The sequence below is a fragment of the Prionailurus bengalensis genome, chromosome D3 (genome assembly GCF_016509475.1).
Source record: "Prionailurus bengalensis isolate Pbe53 chromosome D3, Fcat_Pben_1.1_paternal_pri, whole genome shotgun sequence".
Taxonomy (NCBI): Eukaryota; Metazoa; Chordata; class Mammalia; order Carnivora; family Felidae; genus Prionailurus; species Prionailurus bengalensis.
The window spans coordinates 50,939,860-50,963,888 of NC_057356.1; the positions used below are offsets into that span (position 1 = coordinate 50,939,860).

A 24,029-nucleotide genomic window follows, 5' to 3' on the forward strand; every position below is an offset into this window, starting at 1 on the left:
TAACATGAGCATGTTTTTTAAGTCTCTTCTTGGTAAAGAGCAAAATAAAGTTTTATAACATAACCATATACTTAAGTATTTATTGTACTTCAGTCTTCACATAAGTATCAAAAACAAAATGTTAGTAAATATTTGGCAAATAGATAATAAGGCTCTTTTAATTCATTTATGCTTACCAACAGTTACGAAGACATAGAATTGGTTTATCTTCCAAAATTTCTTTTTGTGTTTCTTTTGGGAGTAATTTCTAGCAAGTAGCCCCGATTTTAAAATAAGCAAGTTGTTTGAGAGTCTGAAGAGGGAAAAACTACAGAGGAAAAAGATCTTAATCTAATTGAGTTTCAGGTTTTAAGGAAGAAAATCATAAATCAGCAAAAATAAAGGCATCCAATTTTAAAAAAAAGATGTTAGTGCACTTAACACAGCAGGGTTCATAAGTGCTCTGAAAGAATTTGTATACATTGACTCATGCATGATAATTATTAAATAGATAAGGTTTTCATATTACCTTCAATATTTCATGTCAAAATAAATCTCATGTTTTGACACTAATTTGGAGTCATTTATAATTTTCTTATAATAGCTTATCAAGGTCTTTTGACTTAAAAAGCACAAACTCAGTATGGTTAAGTCATCAGAACAAAATCAAGTTGCAATATAGTAAAACTGTGTGAGGAAGAGAGTTTCAGTTTGGGAGTCATAGTCCACTGGAGAACATTTAATAAAATTGCAACCAAGAAGCAAAAGAAGAAGTATGGCACAGATGTCTTCGTGAGAAAGGTAAGTTTAGACTCATCTTTTAATAGCCTATAGAAAAAATGGTACAAAATCTTAATGATACTGTTTCACAGCAAGAGCAGCGAGTAAAGAGTTGGAGGAAAGCTGAAAACCAACCCACAGCTCTAAAAGGAGTTCAGTGTGCAACATTTTTGAAGAGCTTTATAAGTATTCGAGATCTCTTTTTAAGGATAATTTAAAGGAAGAAACTTCTTGAAAGTAGAAGAAATGTGCTAAGTGACATCAAATATAAAAGCACAGATCTCTAGTGCCCAGTGAAATAGATCTGAGACAAGCTCAGCACCCCTCAGGGGTCCTGGCGAAGTGTTTGCGTTCTTCCCAAGAAAGTATTTCTTTTCTCCTTTTAGGTTTCCTCTCCTCTTTCTCTTTCAGTTTAGCTGTCTGTGGCTTTTCGTGGTCCAGTCATTCAAATATTTATGGCACCCCAACTGGGTGCTGGTTGTCAATGCTAAAAGATGTGGAAGACACAGTCTCTGACATGGAAGAACATATACACTGAATACCCTGCAAACAAAACAAATTAACCAAACCTTAAATCCCAATTGCAGATCCATTTTAACTGATGGTTTATGATGCTAGACACTTGTTCACGTGTACATTGGCTGTCCATATAGTTTGTTTTGTGAAGTGACTATTTTGCTACTTTTTATATGTTTGCCGTTTTATTGAATTTTAGGGGTTTTTATATATTGTGAATACAAGTCCTATTGTCAGTTTTTTGCATCACAAATATTTTCTTCCAGTCTACCACTTGCTTGCTTGTTTCATTAATGGTGCCCTTTGACATTTTTTTTTATTTTCTGTTTTTCCCATCTGTCTTTTGTTTGCTCTCTTTCTCTGTTCTTTGCAGTGTTCATCAAAAATATTTTCATACTTCATCTAATATCTGTTATTGCCACTTAAATTGTTTTTAATATTTATTCATTTTTGAGAGAGAGAGAGAGAGAGAGAGAGAGAAAGAGAGAGAGGGAGATACAGAATCCAGGTTCTGAGCTGTCAGCAGAGCCTGATGCAGGGCTTGAACCCACGGCTTGAAACATCATGACCTGAGCTGAAGTCGGACACTCAATGACTGAGCCACCCAAGCTCCCCTGATATCTGTTATTGTCATTTAGTTATGCCTCTTTGTATTATTTTTAGTGGTTGCTAAATATGCAATTTTAACCCATCTAACTTACCTTCTTCCAAAATGATTCTACTGTTTCACAATGTTATGAACTTTGCAGTAGTATATTACCAATATATCTTCTCACTACTGTATAGTATTTATTTATTTTATATACCCTACATTAAATCATTATTTTTTACTTTAAACAGTCAATACTTTTTGAAGAGATTTAAAGATACACACACACACACACACACACACATATATATATATATATACACATAAGTACATGTATACAATAATTTGTATAAGGTCCTTATTACAATGTCTCATGTTCTTTGATCCATCCTCCATAATTAGATTTCTATCTGGTGTCACATTCCTTTGATCTTAAAAATTTTAACTTGAGTTGAAGGTTTAAAGGAGAGAATTTGTTTTTCAGATTCTATCTAGCTGAAAGTCTTGTATTTCACCATTTTTTAAATCAAGGTATAACTTACGTATAATAAATTTCACCTCTGTTAGTATATAAAATTGGTCAGTCTTCCTCTTATTTATTTATTTATTTATTTATTTTGAAGGGGAAGGGGCAGAGAGAGACTGAGAGAGAATCCCAAGCAGGCTTCACACTGTCAGCAGCACAGAGCCCAGCTTGGGGCTGAAACTCATGAACCACGAGATCATGACCTGAGTCCAAAACAGGAGTCAGATGCTTAACCAACTGAACCACCCAGGTACCCCAAGTTAGTCCTCCTTGTTAGCTGTGCCTTCAATGTAGGAGTCGAGTCAATCTTTGCAAAAGTTGAGCTGGATTTGTGTTTTGTGGCTGCTTTGATTGCATTTAGATTATCACAGGTTTTAACTGTACCCAGTACTAACTTGTGTTGAGTGGGGCTGGTTTGTCAAGTAGTTTCTCTTCATGTTAGTTCCTGCTCTCAGCCTCTGCCGTCCCATTGTACCTATGCCTCGAAAAAAGTTCTCCCCACATTCTTTATTACATTAGTAGAATAGTGTCATTCATCGACTCAACACTTGTAAGCCCGGTGGTAGTGATGGTGGATGTATTCTGTTGTTGTCTTTAAGCTTTAGCCTTAAGTAGGAATTAGGTCCCCGGGTCTCAGGACGAAGCTTTCTTGGAAGGGATTCTGACCTTCCTTCAGGTGTAGACCTCTAATGGTATAGGCCAGCAAGGGGAATTTGATTATTCTTCCTAAAGTGATATCCGACACTATTCTGCCAGTTTTGCTATGTCAACATCCTATATGTCTCGTTCACAGTGCTTTTTAGAATTTCTATTTTATGTGTTTGTTTGCTTTTGTCTGTATAACCCATCAGATAATAACTTTATTAGGAAAGAAAGTGAGACTACCTTTTTGAATTTCTTATCCATAATAATAAAGAACCTAGATCATAGCTGCAACTCAAAAAAACATATTTGAATGAATTAATGTTTGTTTTTGGTTTTGCTCTGTTCTGTTTTTTTGGGGGGTGGGGTGGGGTGGGGATTAATTTTACATTTTCTGTAATATTTTATTTTTACTTAATTTCAAATATACAGAGCAGTTGCAAGAATAGTGAAAAAAAACCCTAGATGCCCTGCTGAGAGTTTAACTAATCTACTCCATGGTATCGCTGCCTTGGCATCCATTTTGTTTGGCCAAGTGGCCTGAAGGGACCTTGAACTGACACTAGCCCCTCGTGCAACTGCATGCCCTAGATAGCAGTCTGCAGACTCACATGCAAATGCAAGTTCCTGTTGTGACTTCCTCAACAGCCCCTGGGGTCAAGTCTCCCTCACCTCTCAGGGCCTTTCCTTTGGGTACCCCTAACAGAAGACTTTTAAGGAGTTTACCAAAACCCTGCTCTTTTTGGTTTGAATCCATCATCCGGGTCAGCCTAGGAACCCCAAAGCATTCTACCCACAGAACCTAATAAAGACATGTGCCCTCCTGTAGCCCCTCAACTGTGCCACGTACTTTCTCCAGGACCTGTGAATAGTAAACTTCACTATTTTAATTTTTCTTGAAGTCTTTTGTTGAATGGATGATGACTATCTGGCATGCTGGGCTCTATTTAACGAATGTTAATTTAACAAAGTCATAACATACCCATTACCCAAAACCAGTAATTATTTATAGGTTACCCTTGGTTTTATCATCTCTTTTTGTCTCTCTCTCTGTTTATGTGTGTGTCTGTAATCATATCATCTTTGGCCATACATTTGACATACATATAAACATACAGTATACATACAAACATGCATATAATTTTTGGCCATAAAGTTGACAGTTTAGATAAAATGGGAAAATCCCCAGAAGAGCAAAACTTACCCAAACTGAGTCACAAAGAAGTAGAAAATAAAAATATTCTTTAACTATTAAGGAAATTGAATCTGTAATTGAAAGAAGTCCAGCAATAAAATCTCTAGACTAGATAATGGCTGCAGTGATGAGATTTCCAAACATTTATGGAATATATAAAACAATATTACGCAAACTTGTCCAGAGAGTTAAAAAAGACAAAACACTATTCACCTTGTTTTATAAGGTTGCTCCAACTTTCATAGCAAATGACAAATTTAGGGTAATTATTTTCATGAACATAAAGGAAAATCTTAAGTAAATTAGTAAATTGACTTCTTAGGAAATATAATCAGCAATATACAAAAGATCATATATAAGACTGAGATGAGATTATTTCAAAAATGCAAGCTTTTATTTTATTTTTTTTTTAATTTTATCTCATTTAATTCACTAGAGCAAAATGGAAGTCCTGAAACAAAGTCCCCCTCCTTCTGGTTAGAAGGCAAACTTTATTTAGTTTTACTTTTTTTTTAAGTTTGCGTTTCTTTTTCTAATGTTTATTTAATTATTTTTGAGAGAGAGAGAGAGAGAGAGAGAGAGGCAGAGAGATGGGGAGACAGAATCCCAAGCAGGCTCCATACTGTCAGCACAGAGCCCAATGTTGGGCTCAAACTCAGAACTGTGAGATGATGGCCTGAGCAGAAATCAACAGTAGGACACTTAACTGACTGAGCCCCCCAGGTGCCCCTAAGCTTTATTTTTTTATTGAATGTAACATACATATACAGAAGAGCACAAATTGACTCGTGCATTTTCACGAAGTGAACACACATGTGCACCTAGCACCGAAATCAGGAACCAGGACAGTACCAGTACCATGGAAGCTCCCCAATGTCTTCTCTCCCAGTAACTACCTTGTCTGAAGGTAAACACAATCCCCCTCATTTATTTTCCCCTAGCCTCACTGAGATATTATTGACATATGTAACTATTGACATACGATCGTTTTTTAAATTGAGATATAATTGACATATAACATTGTATTAGTTTAGGTAATCAAAATGATTACCACATTAGTTAACATCCATCACTACTTATAGTTACATATTTTTTCCTTGAGATTAGGAATTTTGAGATCTCTTTGCAACATTCGAATGTATAATACAGTATTGTTAACTATAGTCACAGTGTTGTACATTACATCCCTGGGACTTATTTGCCTTACAACTGGGAGTCTGTCCCATTGACTCTGTATAATTGTGGATTGTACCACATCCAACCATTTCTCCCACTTCACTTCCCATCCCCTCACCTCTGGCAACAACCAGTGTGTTCTCTGTTCTCAGTCTGTTGTCATTTTGTGTTTGTTTGCTTGTTTGTTTAGATTCCATATATAAATGAGATCATAAGGGGTTGTCTTTCTCTGGATTTTTCACTTAACAGAATGCCCTCAAAGTCTATCCAATTTTTTACAAATGACTGGGTTTTCTTTATTTTTTATGGATGAATATATATATAATCACATTTTTTCCTATCCATTCATTGTCAATGTACACTTCAGTTATTTCCAGGTTTGGGCTACTGTAAACAATGCTGCAATGAACATGAGGTAGAGATATCTTTTTGAGAGAGTGATTTTTTTATCCATCAGATAAATATCCAGAGGCAGAATTGCTGAATCATATGATGGGTTTATTTTTAATTTTTTGAGGAATCTCTATATGCTTTCCATAGTGACTGTAAATTAGTATTTATGTTCCTGCCAAGAGACACAAGGATTGGCTTTACTCCACAACCTCAGGAACACTTGTTATTTGTTTTTGGTAAAAGCCATTCTAACAAGTGTGAAGTTGCATTTTATTGTGAGTTTCATTTGCATTTTCCTGATGATTAGTGATGTTGAACATCATTTCACTTGTCTGCTGGCCAACTGTATGTCTTCTTTATAAAAATATCTATTTAGATCCTGTACAAATATTTATTTATGTATTTATTTATTTAATTAAAAAAATTTAATATGAAATTTATTGTCGTATTGGTTTCCATACAAAACCGGTGCTCATCCCAACAGGTGCCCTCCTATACTAATTTTTAACTTAAATCTTGGTTTTTGTTTTTGTTTTGCTATTGAGCTGTATGAGTGTTTTAGATATATTTTCAGTATCAGTCCTTTATGAGATACATGAATTGAAAATACTTTCTCCCATTCAATAAGTTGTATTTTGCTGTGCAGAAACTTTTTGGTTTGATGTAGTTCCACTTACTTGTTTTTGCTGTTGTTGCAAGGATATTTTTTTTAATAATTGAAAAAGTAATCAATATAATTCACCAAGTATGACCACCTGGGTGGCTCAGTGAGTTGAGAGTCCACTCTTTATTGTGACTCAGGTCATGTTCTCATGGTTCACGAGATCAAGATTGAGCCCCACATCAGGCTCTGCATTGACAATGCAGATGCTGCCTGGGATTCTCTCTCTCTCTCTCTTTCTCCCTCTCTCTCTGCCCCTCCCTTGTGCACATATGAGTGCATGTGCTCTCTTGGTCTCTCTCTGTCTCTCTCAAAATAAATAAACTTTAAATACACACACACACATATACATATATATGTATATATGTATACACAAGTATATATATGTGTATATATATGTATTTATATATATACACATATGTATATATATATAATTCACCAAATAATGAGAAAAATCATAATGAAATGTCAATAGATGTAGGACAAAAAAGTGATAACAATTGAATATCCATTTATAATTTAAAATTACCTGGCACTAAGAATAGGAGGTAGTTTCTTAATCTAATAAGTATATATATTTTATGTATATATGGTATTTAATGATGAGATATTAAAAGCTTCTACCTGAGATCTTTAACAACACAGGTACTCAATATCACTGCTTCTATTTGTCTTGGGTCATAGCCAGTAAAATAAAACTTAAAAGTAAGATGAATTAAAAAGGTAGAAAGAAAACTCATTTAGTGTGTTTAGTGACTTCCTCCTAAAGAGTACAGTATGGGGGCACCTGGGTGACTCAGTCGGTTAAGCCTCCGACTTTGGCTCAGGTCATGATCTCACGGTTTGTGGGTTCGAGCCCCGCATCAGGTTCTGTGCTGACAGCTCAGAGCCTGGAACCTGCTTCAGATTCTGTGTCTCCCTCTCTCTCTGCCCTTCCCCAGGTTGCACTCTGTCTCTCTCTCTCTCTCTCTCTCAAAAATAAATAAAACATTTAAAACAAAATAAAATAAAATAAAATAAAATAAAATAAAATAAAATAAAAGAGTACAGTATGGAAAGGGGCAAATAAAAGTAACTTTATATATGAAAAACATGGCAAACACTACCCAAGCCAGGTGATCAAGGTCAGTATCAATGGTCATAAATCATTTAGATAGTACATACCCTTGATATGATGTGATGAAAATACCATTTTTATCTCTGTGGCTTTCCTTCACAAATCTGATAACCCCAATGTAATCATGAGGAAACCACCAGACAAATTCAAATAGAGAGTCATCTAACAAAATACTGTCTAGTACTTCTCAAAATTGTGAGACCTTAAAAACAAGAAAAATCTAAAGAAACTGTCACAGCGTAGAGGAACTTAAGGAGTCATAAAATTACTAAATGTAATATTGTATTTGGGATGGAGGTCCTGGAACAGATAACATACAGGTAAAAACTAAGAAAATCCTAATAAACTATGGACTTACATTAATCATAATGTATCAATATCGGTTCATTAATTATGTGAACTATACCATACTAAACTAAGATATTAATAATAAGAGACAATGCAGTGTATGCAAAACTCTCTGTATTATTTTAACACTTTTTTTCTGTAAATCTAAAAGTGTTCTAAAATAAAAAGTTTATTTAAAAATATATGCATAGGGGCACCTGGGTGGCGCAGTCGGTTAAGCGTCCGACTTCAGCCAGGTCACGATCTCACGGTCCGTGAGTTCGAGCCCCGCGTCAGGCTCTGGGCTGATGGCTCGGAGCCTGGAGCCTGTTTCCGATGCTGTGTCTGCCTCTCTCTCTGCCCCTCCCCCGTTCATGCTCTGTCTCTCTCTGTCCCCAAAAAAATAAATAAACGTTGAAAAAAAAATTAAAAAAAAATATATGCATAAATTTTACTTACAAAAAAAGTTATGTATTAAAAGGTTGTTTTGTAAATGTAAAGGACATTTCCTCCAGAATAAATGTTATAAATCTAGCTGATCCAGGTATAAGTATATGGTATGAATAAAGCTAAAAACTCATGAAATTGTTGATAACACAACCCCAAAATTGTGAGCTAGCCTCAGTCATTTATACATGACACATCATGAAGAAAAGTATTTTTCAGAAAAGGTAAAATTAATTTTCCGTCATCCTTTGTATTATTTAAACTAGAATGGCAATCTTCAAATGGAAACAAAACCATTTTTATCATGCTTGGAAGAGTTGGCTTTTAAAATGAGTTGCATTAAACAGATTTCATTGTTCATCCTCTGGGAGTTTATTTATAACATTATTTATATGTCAACTTGATGTTGTTCTTTCCTCATAAAGCCTACTTAATTTGGAGTTAATTGGGTCATAAAACAAGATACAAACCAAAGGGGAAAGCTTGTTATATTTAGGGATGAAGTTATTTCTAGCAGGTGTTGGTAGAGAAAATTGTTGGCCATAGAAAGTTCAAGCACAAATTGAAACAAGACCTTTTTGTGACATTTATAAAGCATAAATGTTACATAGATTGCAATGAAAATTTAATGAAGACATGTAGAATTACTTCAAAGATTAACAAACTTACATTACTTTGAATAATGACAAATATTACTTATGATCCTTAGCCAGTGTGGTACATGTTGCTATATATTTCTTCAACTTATAATTTTTATTAATTCTAGCCTTATATCTAAAACATACATACCATCATCTATCATTTATAACTGCTAAAACAATTTATTTTTTCCTACATAAAAATATGGGACATCTTATTTATTAACATCTTATGAGAAAATATAATTATTGGGTATTAGGAAAGGAAACTTCATGTCCTCTTATCATATTTCAGACATTTCCATTCTTTCTACAAGTGGGAAATTTTTGAGGGGACATTTTGGGTTTCTTAGGTCTCCTTATATTAGAAATGAGCTATCACCCACTCAGGTTTATTAGCTGCAGTACATTGTAGTTTATACCTTCCAGCACACAGTTCCACTTCCTCCTTTTAGAAAGACTCAGAATATTCCAGTTCTGATATTTATTTTATTTTTGTTTTTATTTTTTGAGAGAGAGAGACCATGAGCATGTGTGCAAGAGGAAGCAGGGGAGGGGGCAGAGGGAGAGGGAGATAGAGAATCTTAAGCAGGTTCCATGCCCAGTCTAGAGTCCCATGTGGGGCTCAAGTGGGGGCTAGATCCCATGAACCATGAGATCATGACCTGGGCCAAAATCAAGAGTCTGACGCTCAACAGACTGAACCACCCCAACCAACCGAACCAGTTCTGATGTCTAAACGGGCGAGATCATTCACTTATAAGGCTTACCCAATCAGTGTATTTCCAGACTGTTTTTCACAGATTCTAGTCCAAGGTTGGACATGGTAACCAGATCTAAATAATGGCTTCTTCATAACCATAGTGATTCATTTAGTGATGGGAATGAAACATTGAGCAAAATGATTGTGTGAGAGGTGTGCGGTACCATGATTTTACATCTCTCTTTTGATCTTTGTCTCTCTGCTGCCTCTCTCACCTCTCTTTCTGCATATGGATGGGGATCAGGTAGCTCCAAGAATTGTGGATGACCATGTTTCAACCACAAAAGAGGATAGTTGTGAGGTATAATTGAACCCACAAAAAATTGAGCAGAAGTAGGGAAATAAATTCCATTCTTAATGACATCATAGACCTATGGACTTATACCAATCCTGAAGTCCACATGATGCCTAGTCTTCCTAGTTGCATTAGTACTAAAATCTTTCCTGATAAGGTGGTTGATGTTATATACAGTGGTAAGAGATCCAGAGTTCTGATATATCAGTGAACGGATCACAATGAAATATCACTCATATATATGTGCTGTATTTCTCACTTAACCTGTCAGTGCTGAAACGGTGAACTCGATTCTCTGTTTCTGCTTCCATGTGTGAAGATTACATGGGCAGAGCCTCTACAGTGATGAGGGAGACCCACAATTTCTCTCCTTCTCTCTACTTTCTAGAAAACCAATATGTGATACAATGAGTTTGGTAAATCAAGTTCTGTCCTGTGCACCCAACTTGCCACAAAGCAGGGTGCACAAATGTAGATTTAGGCAGGGAGTAGGAGACTCCCATTTTAGCCTCAAATCTGAGTCACATGCTCAGATCCAGCTTTATCAGCCCCACCTCTACTTTGAGAATTCTGGTCACCTCCCCTTCTATCACCAATGTGTCTCATGACTCTCACGTGGTCATCAGTTCATTTTGTACAGTTTTTCCATAGTTAAAAACCTGAAGGGAAAGGGCGTTCAGTTTAAGGTCCATTCCTACACAATAAATTTATTTTATAATTTTGTACGAAGCTCAAAGAACTAATAACTGCAAAGGTACATAATGTATCAGCTACAGTTTTGGAATGTAAGGGTGGCCAACCACATTTGTGGTTCCCCTACTCTAATGTATCTCTTTTTCTATGCTGGATAACAGGGGAAGGATGAACAACCGAGAAGGTATTTCATAATAGTGACAGTTGGCCTTTTTGAGTGTCATCTACTAGGCAGACACAGTGCTCCAAACTATGCATATTTTCCTATCCTCACAGTAACTACTCCAGATTTGTTCAAAAATGTTAAATAACTCGGTCAATAGCAAGGAAGTTTCACAGAGCTTGCCTCTCAGAACAAGGCTGAATTTCTACTGCGTTACTTGGAACAATAGAGACTTAAACATTTTTGTGCCTGCTGACTTTCTCATCCCCTAAGTATCATCAGTGAATGTCTTAGAACATATTGAATCTTTCACTTTCTTAAATTCCCCACAGCAACGCCCTAGTTATAACTCTCCTCATCTCTCATCTGAATTGCTGTTAGAACCTCCTTGAAGTTTTAATGCCTCTATAGGTTCCCTTCATCTATAAACTTCAATTCCATTCACTTACTGCTTGTATAACTTGGAGTAAAATACAAAACTCTTATGAATGCTTTTTCCCCAGATGTAAATTACATTTTACAGTTTTAACATAGGATTAGGGCCAGGTTTAAAAAAACAGAATTGCCAGGGACATTGATTGGCACTCAACAAATGTTATTTTGATTTTTTTCCTCTCCTTATATAAGAGTTCTAAAGCTTAACTGCTGAAGGCTCGTCTTACTCAGAATACTTTGGCAAATCCATGTAACATACAAAATAAAATGCATGCTCTTTAGATTGGCATTCATGATTCCCTGCCATGAATAATGATCCCTTTACAACCATACTACTTGTGGTTCTCAGATCATACCATGCATGACATCCCTTATACAGTGAGAGGTATTCTTAAATCTGCCTGGAGTTTTGTTCTTCTCTTCCTGTTAAAATCCAACTTATCCTTCAATGTTTACCTTATATTTCTTTTCCTTCAAAGCCTTTCTTAACCTCTAGACTAATTATATCCTCTGTATCCCCATAAAACTTGATTTTTTGGGTTCATTTTGATTTTGATTACATTTCCACTCCTAGAGTATATCTTCACTTTCCTCCTGTACATTGTTCCTAATAATTCCCTAATTAATATTTTTTTATTTCTGTTATGAAAAATATGCTTCAAAGGGTATGAAAAATTATCTGAATAATATTTATCAGTCTTAAATGTGATGAAAATCAGATACAAGAAAATGTATCTTTCTGGAGAAGGAAAGACCTCAACTAAGACTCAGATTAAAGACTAATTTCCTTTACTGAGTTGTATGGAAGAAAGAGCTCATGATATGTTGATCTTTTACACACAAATACCTGGACTTTGAATAATATTTTTTAAATGTTTTGAGAATTTTGGAAAACTTTCTGTACATTTGTGGGTCAGTGAGGACACAGTGTCTATAAGACTAATTCAGAACCACAGAGAAGCATGGAGACATCAAATTTATCTGACTGACAGTATCAGCCTTCTCTGAAGTCTGATTATATAGCCACATGGAAAGAGTCTATTTATTTAATAAAATTATGAACATAAAATCATTTTAAAATGCTGTTCTATACCCCATTTGAAGATAAAAATTATATCTGATACATTCCTCCACAGTATATGCACTGTAAGAAGTTAAACAACTGGCATGTAATATATTCATTCTCTTTATGAGGGGTAGGGTCCGGGGAAAGGAAAGAAAGAAAGGTCCTTGTCAGAACTTCAAGCAAATGTCCAATGCTATATTCTCAGAGGAAGAGACCTGATCTGTTGAATGCCTTTAACAGAACATCTCTGGGTTAAAGATTAACTAGATCCAGAATCTATAAGGCATAGCTCCTTGGAGAATCAGTAAGCTATATACTCTCTGGGGTATTAAAAGGAGATTTTTCATAATTTAAATGACTTCTGTGTGAAGTAACCACATGAAAATTACTTACAAATCTCATTTATTATTCTGGGCCGAGGTATATGTCCAATGCAAGAAGAATATTTTTTTCACCATTTTAAATTGTTTTGTGAAGGAGAAATGTTATGATGTTTGATCTTCCATAGTATTGAAAATGAAAATCTTGATATTTTATTTCTTCAGAAAAGATTAAAACTTTGTGTAACTGACAATTCAGAAATAAAAATATAAGTTGATCCAGGAGCTACAAATCCTGAGGTAAATATTACCATTTAAAAAATTTTTAACATTTATTTTTGAGAGAGAGCGAGAGAGAAACAGAATGTGAGTGGGGAAGAAGCAGAGAGAGGGAGACACAGAATCTGAAGTGGGCTCCAGGCTCTGAGCTGTCAGCACAGAGCCCAATGCGGGGCTCAAATTCACAAACTGTGAGATCATGACCTGAGCCAAAGTCGGACTCTTAACTGACTGAGCCGCCAAGGTGCCCCTGCTGTTTTTGTTTGTTTGTTTGTTTTTGTTTTTTTTGAGAGAGAGAGAGAGAGAGACAGAGAGCTTGAGCGAGAATGAATGGGGGAGATCGGTGGGGGGAGGGAGCATCTTAGACTCCTGCTCAACTTGGAGCCCAATCCAGGTCCATCTCATGACCTGACCTGAAATCAGGAGTGGGATGCCCAACTGAGCCACCCAGGTACCCCAATGTTACCATTTTTTAATTACTACTTACTAGGGACTGATTATAAAGTAGAACATGAGTTTGGACTTTTAAATTGGTCTGAAAATCACATGTAGGAACACATCCATAAATTTTTATTTTGTATTTCAAATTTACCTTTTTATTTTTTCCCAAGGAATTCAACAAGTCAATTTTTGCCTACAAGGACTCTATGAGCCTACCTGACTCCTGGGGATAGTACTATTTCTTCTAAATAAAACATGTGGCTTAGCTTTTTTTTTTCTTTATTTAACATGTTTATAATACCTCCTGATTTATTTTACTAGGAAAATATCTTTAATTAACAATAAAATATAATATTTCCCCAAACATTATGCATTTTGAATGAAACATGAATAACATGTACATGAGTTAGAGCTATTGATAATATTTCACATAGACCATCACATCCTAATGAGTGAGTATATCCACTTACAGTAAAGGTAAATCAATGCCTCCAGCAAAGGTATGCATATATGTCAGCCCACTTGAATTATGCATTTAGTATATAACTCAAGAGTTTCCTAAACCCTTCATCAAAACTGGCACGGGAGAAAAATTGGCTCAGTATTTCTGTTGAAACTGGAAAAACAAAAGACTGCTTTCCACCAATAGTAAAGTGAGATCAGGTGAAGTAGGTAATATTTTATATTTTGTATCTACTTTGACATTTTTATTTAAGAAATGGCATACCATCATAGGAATTTAAACATTAAAATACACTATAGAGATTAAGCCTTGTGAGAAGGAGAGTATGGGTTAGGATCCACTTATAAGAAATGTAAAAAGTGGATTGTGACTTCTGCTTCAGAGTAAGGTATAGAAACAAGGATTGAATGTACTCTTCCCCTGAAGCAACTTAGAAAAATAAGACAAAATATATGAAACAATGGTTTTTAAAACACGAAACATCATGCGACTAACAGTGTTCCTTGAAAGAGTAGAAACAAGGGAGGCAGGCCCTGTGATTGCTAGAGCTTACTGCCTTCAGCAGGAAGGGCTTGAGGAAGGAAACCCAAGCATAGCTCATTGGACTCCCAAAGTTGAGAAGATGGGGCTGAAAGTCCAAGTGATCAAAGAGGCTAGAGTTTGCAGAAGAGAGAGCTGGAAAGGAGAAAGCTGTAGTGAGAGTTGTAAAGACAGAATCTGCCTTGAGTTTTCAGTAGAGTACTGATCAGTTCATACTTGTCCGGAAACTACCACAGGCTGGGAAAAGAATTTTCCAACACAGAGAGAATGGTAGCTGGTGCTCATAAAGAGCTGGAAATAGTGCCTGTTTTCATCAGCCACTCTAGAAAACCTGGACATTGGACACAATATACACAGCAGTATCTTACTTTAGTATTGGGGCATAATTAGCCCTAGACTTTATGTTGTTCTAGTCCTAATTAATGAGTCTTTAATTTTTTTTGTTTACATTTATTCATTTTTGAGAGGCAGAATGAGACAGAGCATGAGCGGGGGAAGGACAGAGAGGGAAGGAGACACAGAATCTGAAGCAGGCTCCAGGGTCTGAGCAAGCATTCAGCATAAAGCATGGGACTTGAACCCACAAACTGTGAGATGATGAGCTGAGCCAAAGTAAGATGCTCAATGGACTGAGCCACCCAGGTGTCCCAGGTCATATTAATGAATCTTAAAAGCAAAACCCGAAAGGAGGAAGCTACTTCCAAGTAACTGCATCCCAGAAAAAACACTCTAGAATATTTATAGGAATAAAAGAAATCAGCACTCAAGAAAGTACAATTATCAGTATCTGCAAAGGAAACACCTTTTTCTCTGTACAACTCACATTTCTGACACCAGATGTGTGGGTTTTTCCAAACCAAGTAATTCTCCAAATCTTGGTACAGAGTGAACGTCCTACCAATTTAACTCAATTTTGACACTAACTGCCTAGAATTAGTGCAGACCCTGTAGGTTAAGATATTAGTCCTATAAGACTGCCCCCCTCCCCTCACTTCAGATGTTAATTGCAAGTCCCAGGTTGTCATCTGTATTTTTAACAGACCAGCTATAAATTGTGGAGTTCCCACAACCAACTTCCTTAAGTTCAAGAATTTGCTAGAATGCCTCAGAGAACTCAGGGAAATGCCTGACTTACTGTTACTGGATTATTATAAAGGATACATCCCAGAACAACCAGATGGAAGAAATGCATAAGACAAGGTATGGTTGCAGGGGGCAGGAATGATGGAACTTCCATGTATTCTCTGGGTGTGCCACCCTCACAGCACCTTGACATTTTCACTGAAGTCCAGTAGCTCTTTGAACCCCTTCTATTAGGGTTTTTATTGAGGTTGCATTATGTAGGCACAATTAACTAAATCACTGGCAATTAGTGATTAACTCAAATTCCAGCCCCTCTCCCTTCTCTGGAGGGGCAGTGAGGAGGGCTGAGTATTTCAACCCTCTAACGACATGACTGCTTCCCCAGACTGTCAGCACCTTCGTCATTAGGAGCTTTCCAAAAGTCACCTCATTACCTTATTGACATAAACTTAGGTGTGGTTGAAAGAGCCTTATTATGAATAGCAAGAGGTGCTCCTCTCACTTTCATTACTCAGGAAATCCTAAGGATTTTAAGATCTCTATGCCAGGAACTGGATGTGAAGACCAAATAATTCTCATATCACAGTATCACAACCTGGCATCCAATCAAAGATCATCAGGCTTATTAAAAAGCAGGAAAATACAAATATATTCTCTGTGACAGAATTATGCTAGAAATCAGTAATAATATCTGAAAAATCTCTAAAATATTTGGAAATAAAAAACATGCTTCTAATATTTCATGGATCAAGAAGTAAGTGACTCAGAAAATTAGAATATATTTTCAATTGAATGAAAATAAAGACATAATTTATCAAAATTTGTGGAACAAAGCTTTGGAAGCTCTTAGAAGGAAATTAATAGAATTAAATCATTAATTTATATGTGGATGTAGCATGTAGGTTAAGAAGAGACATCACAGAAAGAATGTAGAAATACTCAACTGGTTTTGTTTCATCTCTTTTCACAAGTGTAAAAATTCTCCAAAGGATGAACAAATATCTCTAAAAGAATATTCAATTTATAGGAAAACCTGTAACAGTTTAAATAATTTCAAGTCTTCAGACTCAGGATCAAAATATATGGAAAGAATATAATTTGAAGATGTCATTGAAAAATCACATTCTTCATCCTAGAGAATATTTGGAGAAAGGAAGAGATGATAAAAATAAATTAAGCTTTAAAACCTGACAATGTGAAAACTGTAGAGGCCAAGGGCAGGATGGTCCAAGATGGAGCATTTTGGTATGAACATTATTTTGAGTTAAAAGTAATCAAAACTCAGCAGATGCGAGAAAATCTCTCTTCTTGGTCCTCAACAAATTTACATCGGAAAGGAGAGCCTGTACCAGGAAGAGAGTTATTAACAGAGGCTCCTGTTCATCTAAGAAACTTATCTCTTCATGATAGGGGAATCTTTGTTTTTCAGAACATCTTTCTCCTGCTTGCATCCTTCCTCTCCTTTGCATCCTCTGACCCTACCCCTCTCTTTAGCTCAAATAAGGAGCCTCATTGTCTCTGGAATCTCGTGTCTGTGTGGATTCTCCATAGTACACTATTAAATTTGATTTTCTCCTGTTAAACTGTGTCGGGTAAATTTGATTCTAAGTCAAGCTGGAAGGGCCTTGAAAGGTAGAGGAAGGTCTTCCTTCTCAACAGGAAGGAATAACTAATCCTAAAGGAAGAAACAAAGATTCTAGAAGTAGAGGAAAGTAGACTATGCAAAAGCAAATTTGAGAATGAATTAATTCTGAAATGATTATTTGTAAGTACTTTTACAAAAGAAGGTACAGAATTCTTAATATGTCATTATTAACATACATTTCACTTTTTAATATGGGTAGGCAACATATAATTAAGGAAAGAACTTTAGAACATACATTTTCACTAAGTAATAATTCTTAAGAGCAGAAAATAAATGTGGATTATAATAATTACTATATTAAAAATATTAATGGTAAAAATATTTTCAGCCAATAAAGGTAATTCAATTTTCCACTTTACTGTGTTGTCTTTTGGTCGATCACTAAAGTGATGTTAACCTGAATGGAAGTCTCTATGGCATAATATATAAGGTTCAATATCAAATACCAGTCATGAGTTTTGGAATTTTTATCTATGTGACTTCTAATGTATTTATAAGCACCTTGTTTACAATAATTTCCATTTAATTTCATAGCTCCTTTCTAATTTATACTAAGATAATATTAGAATCAATAATAGGTAAATAAATAAATGTGATATGAAATTGTGTTTACTCAAAATAGGTTAATATAAATTCTGAAATATTCATTTCTCTATTAGCATAATACAAAAAATTTTAATAATATTTGAAATTACCTCATTTTTCCCTCATGACATTACTTGAAAGCTCAGGATTTTAGAACAGCATTTTTGGGTTTCTCTGATGTGATAGGATTATAGGAAGACTACTAAAATAACATAAATATACAATATTATTATATATGGATTTTTCTATGGTAACTTTTTAATAGAACATTATTATACATAACAAATGAAATATTCCTTGAAAGAGTAAGTTAACTTCAGCAAAACAAATATTTTTTATTAAGAATAAAAATATACATTTTATATTTTATTATAAATAAACATAAAAAATCCAAGCAAGTTTCTTATTTACCCTTATAATAATACATGACTTCTAAGGACATGTCATCATGTATATATTTAACTTTTTACTCAGTCACTCAAGTATTAAAAATATCTATTGGAAATGAAAATCAAAATACGAAGTTCACTTACTCTTTGTGCAACATCCTCCTTCTAATATACTTACTTCACATGATCAGGTTTTCTGTAAGTCCTGAAAGACAAAGGTATAGAAAGCAAGAGAAATAACCAATTGGTACAGGTAATAATAGAGTCACCTGTGCTGTTATTTACAATATAAGCACTCTTGTAGTTGCCACCTTCCATGCTGACAAGAACACAGGTCTGCTGCTGGGATATAGTTATTGTTTTGTTCTTTAAATATAGCTATAACATCATTTCTGATACATATCCTTCTGTGATTATAACAAAGAAGATATATGAGAAGCCATTTATCTATATCGTGACTCTGGTAACACTCTTGCCTGTTGCCACAGAAACCCAGATCATGGTCATGCATTTCTATGAAAATAGGAAATAGGAGAATATTAAGACTTGCAGCTCCATTCTTTAGTTCTTGTTTCATGTTGGCACAAAATCAGATCATTACTTGTTTTGACTGCCTTGTTTACATTACTTATATCTGATAGCCAACCATCATTTGTGTTTTACTCCATAAAAAGTATGTCTTGGCAATTTGCACATCAGCAAATGTAATTGAGCACATAACGTATTGAATTTTCCTCTAAAAATACATGCTGGACAGTTTCTTGTAATTCTAATGACTGCATCATTATATTGTAAAAATTATGATGCGATCTGATATATATACATAACCATTCAAAGCTAATACCTTAGAAGTTTTTAAAAACTCTTCATTGACTGTACCTTCAACTAGATTAAATTCATTTTTACTCCCCTTGGCAATAGTGGGTTTTGTGGGTCACGATAACTGGATAACTTTTTCTGATTCCTTTTATTGTGCTTCACATAACTAAAAAGTGTGAAAAGAAGGCTTGCATTCAGCTTGGCTTCATATTTTAGAGAAGTTTGTATTTGTCAGCAAGTCTTTTTGCTGTCTATTGTTTGAAGGCTAAAACATAATAGGTGACCCATTTTCTTTGTTGCTAATGATATAAAAGCTCCTGGAAATTAGCAATTAAGACAGGCTACATAACAGTGAGTATATACCATACTATACATATTGTTTTGATCATCTTGCATTTTTACTTAGGAAATGATGTGACCATAAACTAAAATAAAAGTAAATCTTACTAAAGCCCTTTGTGTCAGAAAATTTTAGTATGGAAAAAAATAGAATTTATACATTTTTAATTAATTTTTTTTAATGTTTATTTATTTTTGAGAGAGAGAGAAAGAGGGTGCAAGCAGGGGAAGAGCAGAGGAGAAGGAGACAGATTCTGAAGCAGGCTCCAGACTCTGAGCTGTCAGCACAGAGCCCGACCCAGGGCTCAAACTCACAAACTGTGAGGTCAGGACCTGAGCTGAAGTCAGTCGGTTAACCACCCATACACCCTTTATACATTTTTAAAAATTACAACTTTATTTAGCTAATTTGATCTTCAAGTCACCTCAGTTGTTTAATTTTTTTTAATTGTTGCAAAATTGTATCTAATGAAATGCACAGGTATTAAGAATACAGTTTGATAGGTTTTGAGGAATGTACAGTCATGCAACCAGTATCTAATCAAAATATTGAACTCTACTACGACACTAAAAGTTCCTTCTGTGCCTTTCCAGTTAATCCTCATCCATGCTCCTGCCTAGACTCAATCACTGTTCTTATTTCTTCCCCACAAGTTAGTTTTGTTCTTCAATACTTTCATGAAAGTGGAATCATATACTAGGCACATGTTTTGCTCAACATGTTTTTGAGATTTGCATATGTTATGTGAAATCTTTTGTTATTGCTGTATACTGTGCCTTTGTATAAATATACCGGAATTTATTGCTCTAATAATGTGTTAATATACATTTGTGTTGTGTTGTTTCCATTTTTTTCTTTTTTATTGCCATTACAAACAAAGCTGTATTGAACATTCTTGTTAAAAGTGTTTATGATAAATACAAATTTAATTTCCCTGGGAAATTATTACCTGGAAATTATTACTTTGGAAATTAAATACCTGGAAGGCGCACCGGTTAGTTATTTATAGCCTCTCAGTTCCAAATTCGAAAATTTGGCCTGCTTTGTGAAAGTGGATCTGGGCCAATTAAATATTTTTCCTTGGTCATTTTTACCAGGTTCAGTTTTGTCAATAGAGGGCGCTAGAGAAGCATTGCAGGAGGAAGGTTTGCCTCTGGGTTCCAGTCAGCTTCTCTGCCTGTTTCCGCAGTGTGGACAGTTTCTCCAGCCTTTGCCTTCTGCAACACACGGAGCTTCCCCAGCACCGGATTCCTGCTGAATGGCAGACAGAGGCAGTCAAACCGACTCCTCTGGTGGCACATGGACCTGGTAAGTTTCGTAGGATAGTGTCTCCAGTGAGATACCTTTCCATGAACAAGTTTCCTCAGAACTTTGTTAAAACAACTGTATTGAGGCATAATTTATAAAAAAAAAAAAAATCCTTCACATATTTAATATGTATAGTTTGAGGAGTTTGGAAATATGCATATACCTGTAATCCCATGACCCCAATCAAGGTCATACACAAAACTGTTATGCCAAGTGAAATAAGTCACAGAAGAACAGATATGGCATGATTCCACTTATGGTGAGACATCTAACGTAGTCAAACTTATAAAAGCAGAAAATAGAATGGTGGTTGCCAGGGGGTGGGGAGAGCAGGAAGTAGGAGATTGTCCGATGGGTATAAAATTGTACTTGTTATAAGATTGAATGAATTATAGAGAAATGCCGTACAACATATTGTCTAAGTTAACAATATGCTGTTGTGTTTTTACCCAAGACTCGTGAGGAGTCCGTTTCCACCAAGTTCCACTGACATGAAAGGGTAACACTCTTCTGCCATCCAGTGAGCACCCTACTGAGTCTTCCCCTGAGAGGTGGGCATCACGTTTTTCGGGTGCTTATCTAAGCCCTAGGAGAAGTGGCTGCTCCTTCCATGTGCTGTTCCTGTGTTCTTTGGAGTTGTCTTTACTTGTCTAGTCTCTAATCCCTTGATATATTTAATCATTTTCCATTACACTTTCCTTGTTCAAATTTCTCATGATTTCTTTCCTCTGCTTGAACCAAGACTGACACAGAGGAGAATAACCAGATCTGATAGTAAGTGCAAGTTTATTAGAAACTGCCAAGTGATTTCCTAAATTGGTTGTATCATTTTATTTATTTTTTGTTTTTGTTTTTGTTTTGGTTGTATCATTTTAAACCTCCATCAAAAATATAGGAGTTTTCTGAATACCTCATATTCTCTCTAGCATTAGGTATTATGCTGTCTTTTAAATTTTAACCATTTTAATGTGTGTGTAATGGCTGTTGTAGTTTAACTTTGCAATCCCTGAAGACCAATAACATGGAATATGTTTTCCTGTGCTTGTTGATCATTTATTTATATGATATCCTTTGTGAAATGCTTTCCAAGTCCTTTTCTCATTTTAAAAAATAGGTTACCTTTTTATTACTGGCTTATGGGAATCTTTATATTCAGGATGCCAGGCCACTGTGAATATTTTCTGCTACTCCGTGTCTCGCTTTTTAAATTTCTCAGCTATCTTTTGAGAAGCATTTTTTTTGAGAGAGAGAGAGAGAAAAAAAAAAGAGAGAGGGTGCACCCACAAGTGAGGGAGGGGCACAGGCAGAGAGAGAGAGAGAGAGAGAGAGAGAGAGACTCTTAAGCAAGCTCCACACCCATCGAGGAGCCCCCCTGGAGGCTTCATCTCAGGATGGTGAGATCATGACCTAAGCAGAAATGAAGAGTCTGACATTTAACTGACTGAGCTACTCAGTTGTCCAGAGTAGAAGACATTTTTTTTTTTTAAAGACAAATTCATTCAGACTATTAAGTTTAGCAATCAACAGCATGGGTGCCAAAAAAATAATTAATTAAACCCTTTGTTGGAATGCTTTACACTTTCCACAGAATAAAAACTAAAATAACTTGTTACATAGTTAGTCATAAATACAGCCAAGTTCCTTGCCCATACACACAAGTGTTGTCTAAAACATGTCTCCTTGGTAGCAGCTAGTCCCTGCCGCCATTGTGCTTGGCTGAGTTCACAAATCTGTTGTAACCTGTAGCTTCCGTGCCACTTCTCTGGTTCTCCTCTCTCTTGCTAAGCTTTGTTTCCTGGCAGTAATTAAGACCTTCTGCCACTGCCACAGCTACTGCTGCTGCTGGAACCACCACAGCCACCTTGGTTTCATGGTCTGGCAAAGTATTGGCCTCCACCACCATAGGGGCCAGAGTTTCTGCCTCCAAAATTTCCTCCTTTCATGGGTCCAAAATGTGAAGATGGACTGTTGTAATTGCCAATATCATTATAGCTTCTGCTACCTCCAAAGTTGCTTATTACCAAATCCATTATAGCCATCCTCACTGCCACCATATCTACCAACACTTCAACTGCCGCCAAAGCCACCTTACCCACTGAAGTTTCCTTCATGACCCAAGTTGCCTTCCCGTGAAAACCACCTCCATGACCACCACTGAAGTTTCCAGAACTACTTCAACCTCTTTGGCTGAATTAAACCCTAGCCATCTCTTGCTAGAGCTATTCTTACTTTGCAGTTGTGGTCATTCACAGTATGGTATTTTTGAACGACAATCTTATCTACAGAGTCATGCTCATCAAATGTTACGAAACAAAAGCCTCTCTTTTTGTCACTGCCTCTGTCAGTCATGATTTCAATCACTTTAATTTTCCCATACTGCTCAAAATAATCTCTTAGATGATGTTCTTCAGTGTCTTCTTTAATGCCACCAACAAAAATGTTTTTCACGGTTACTTGAGTACCGGGTCTTTGAGAATCTTCTCTTGAGACAGCCCTCTTTGTATCTACAACTCTTCCATCCACCTTGTGTGGCCTTGCATTCATGGCTGCATCCACCTTTCCCACAGTGGCATATGTGACAAATCCAAAGAACTCTGGAGCACTTGGTGTTTGGATTTCTCATTACCACACAGTCAGCAACCATTCCCCATTGCTCAGAATGGCTCCTTAGACTCTTATGGGTTGTTTCAAAGCTCAAACCTTCAGTGAAGAGCTTCCACAGCTGCTTATGCTCTTTGGTAAAGTTTGATTTAGACATGATGGTGGTGGGAAGGCAGACTTAACCATGCTTACTCAACGGTATCCATGTGCAGAAAGCCAAAAGCAGACATTATTAATATTACTGAAGAGCAGGGGGAGACTGTGTGGCTCAGTTGGGTAAGTGTCTGACTTCAGCTCAGGTCATGATCTTGTAGTTCACAGTCCGAGCTCCACATCAGGCTCTGTGCTGACAGCTCAGAGCCTGGAGTCTGCTTCAGATTCTGTGTCTCCCTCTGTCTCTGTCCCTCCCCCATTCATGCTCTCTCTCTTTCAAAAATAAATAAACTTCTAAAAAAATTACAAAAATATTAATGAAGGGAAGTTTAAAAATTTTTAAATTTTTAGTTAATTTTTTTTAGGTCATTTTCCTTAAGAAATTTTGCCTACAATGAGATCACAAAGCTATTCTACTATGTTTTCTTCCAGGTGCTTTATACTTCACCTTTTAAATTTTAGGACTACCTCAAATCAATTAATCTAATTAATCACTCAACTGAATAAACCAATTGGTTAGATTAATTGATTAATCTCTCTAAATTCATGTTTGTGTGTAGTGTAAATAATGGTCAAAATTTGGGTGTTTCCTCCATATTGCTGTCTAGTTGATCTAGCACGATGTAATGAAAAGACTGCTTTTTTCACTGAGTTGCATTGAG

At 35.8% G+C, this 24,029-nt stretch overlaps 1 pseudogene; it reads right to left on the bottom strand.

The window, feature by feature from the left end:
- Positions 1-21,955: 21,955 nt before the first annotated feature.
- On the bottom strand, positions 21,956-23,479 carry LOC122470044 (annotated as a pseudogene).
- Positions 23,480-24,029: the final 550 nt, after the last annotated feature.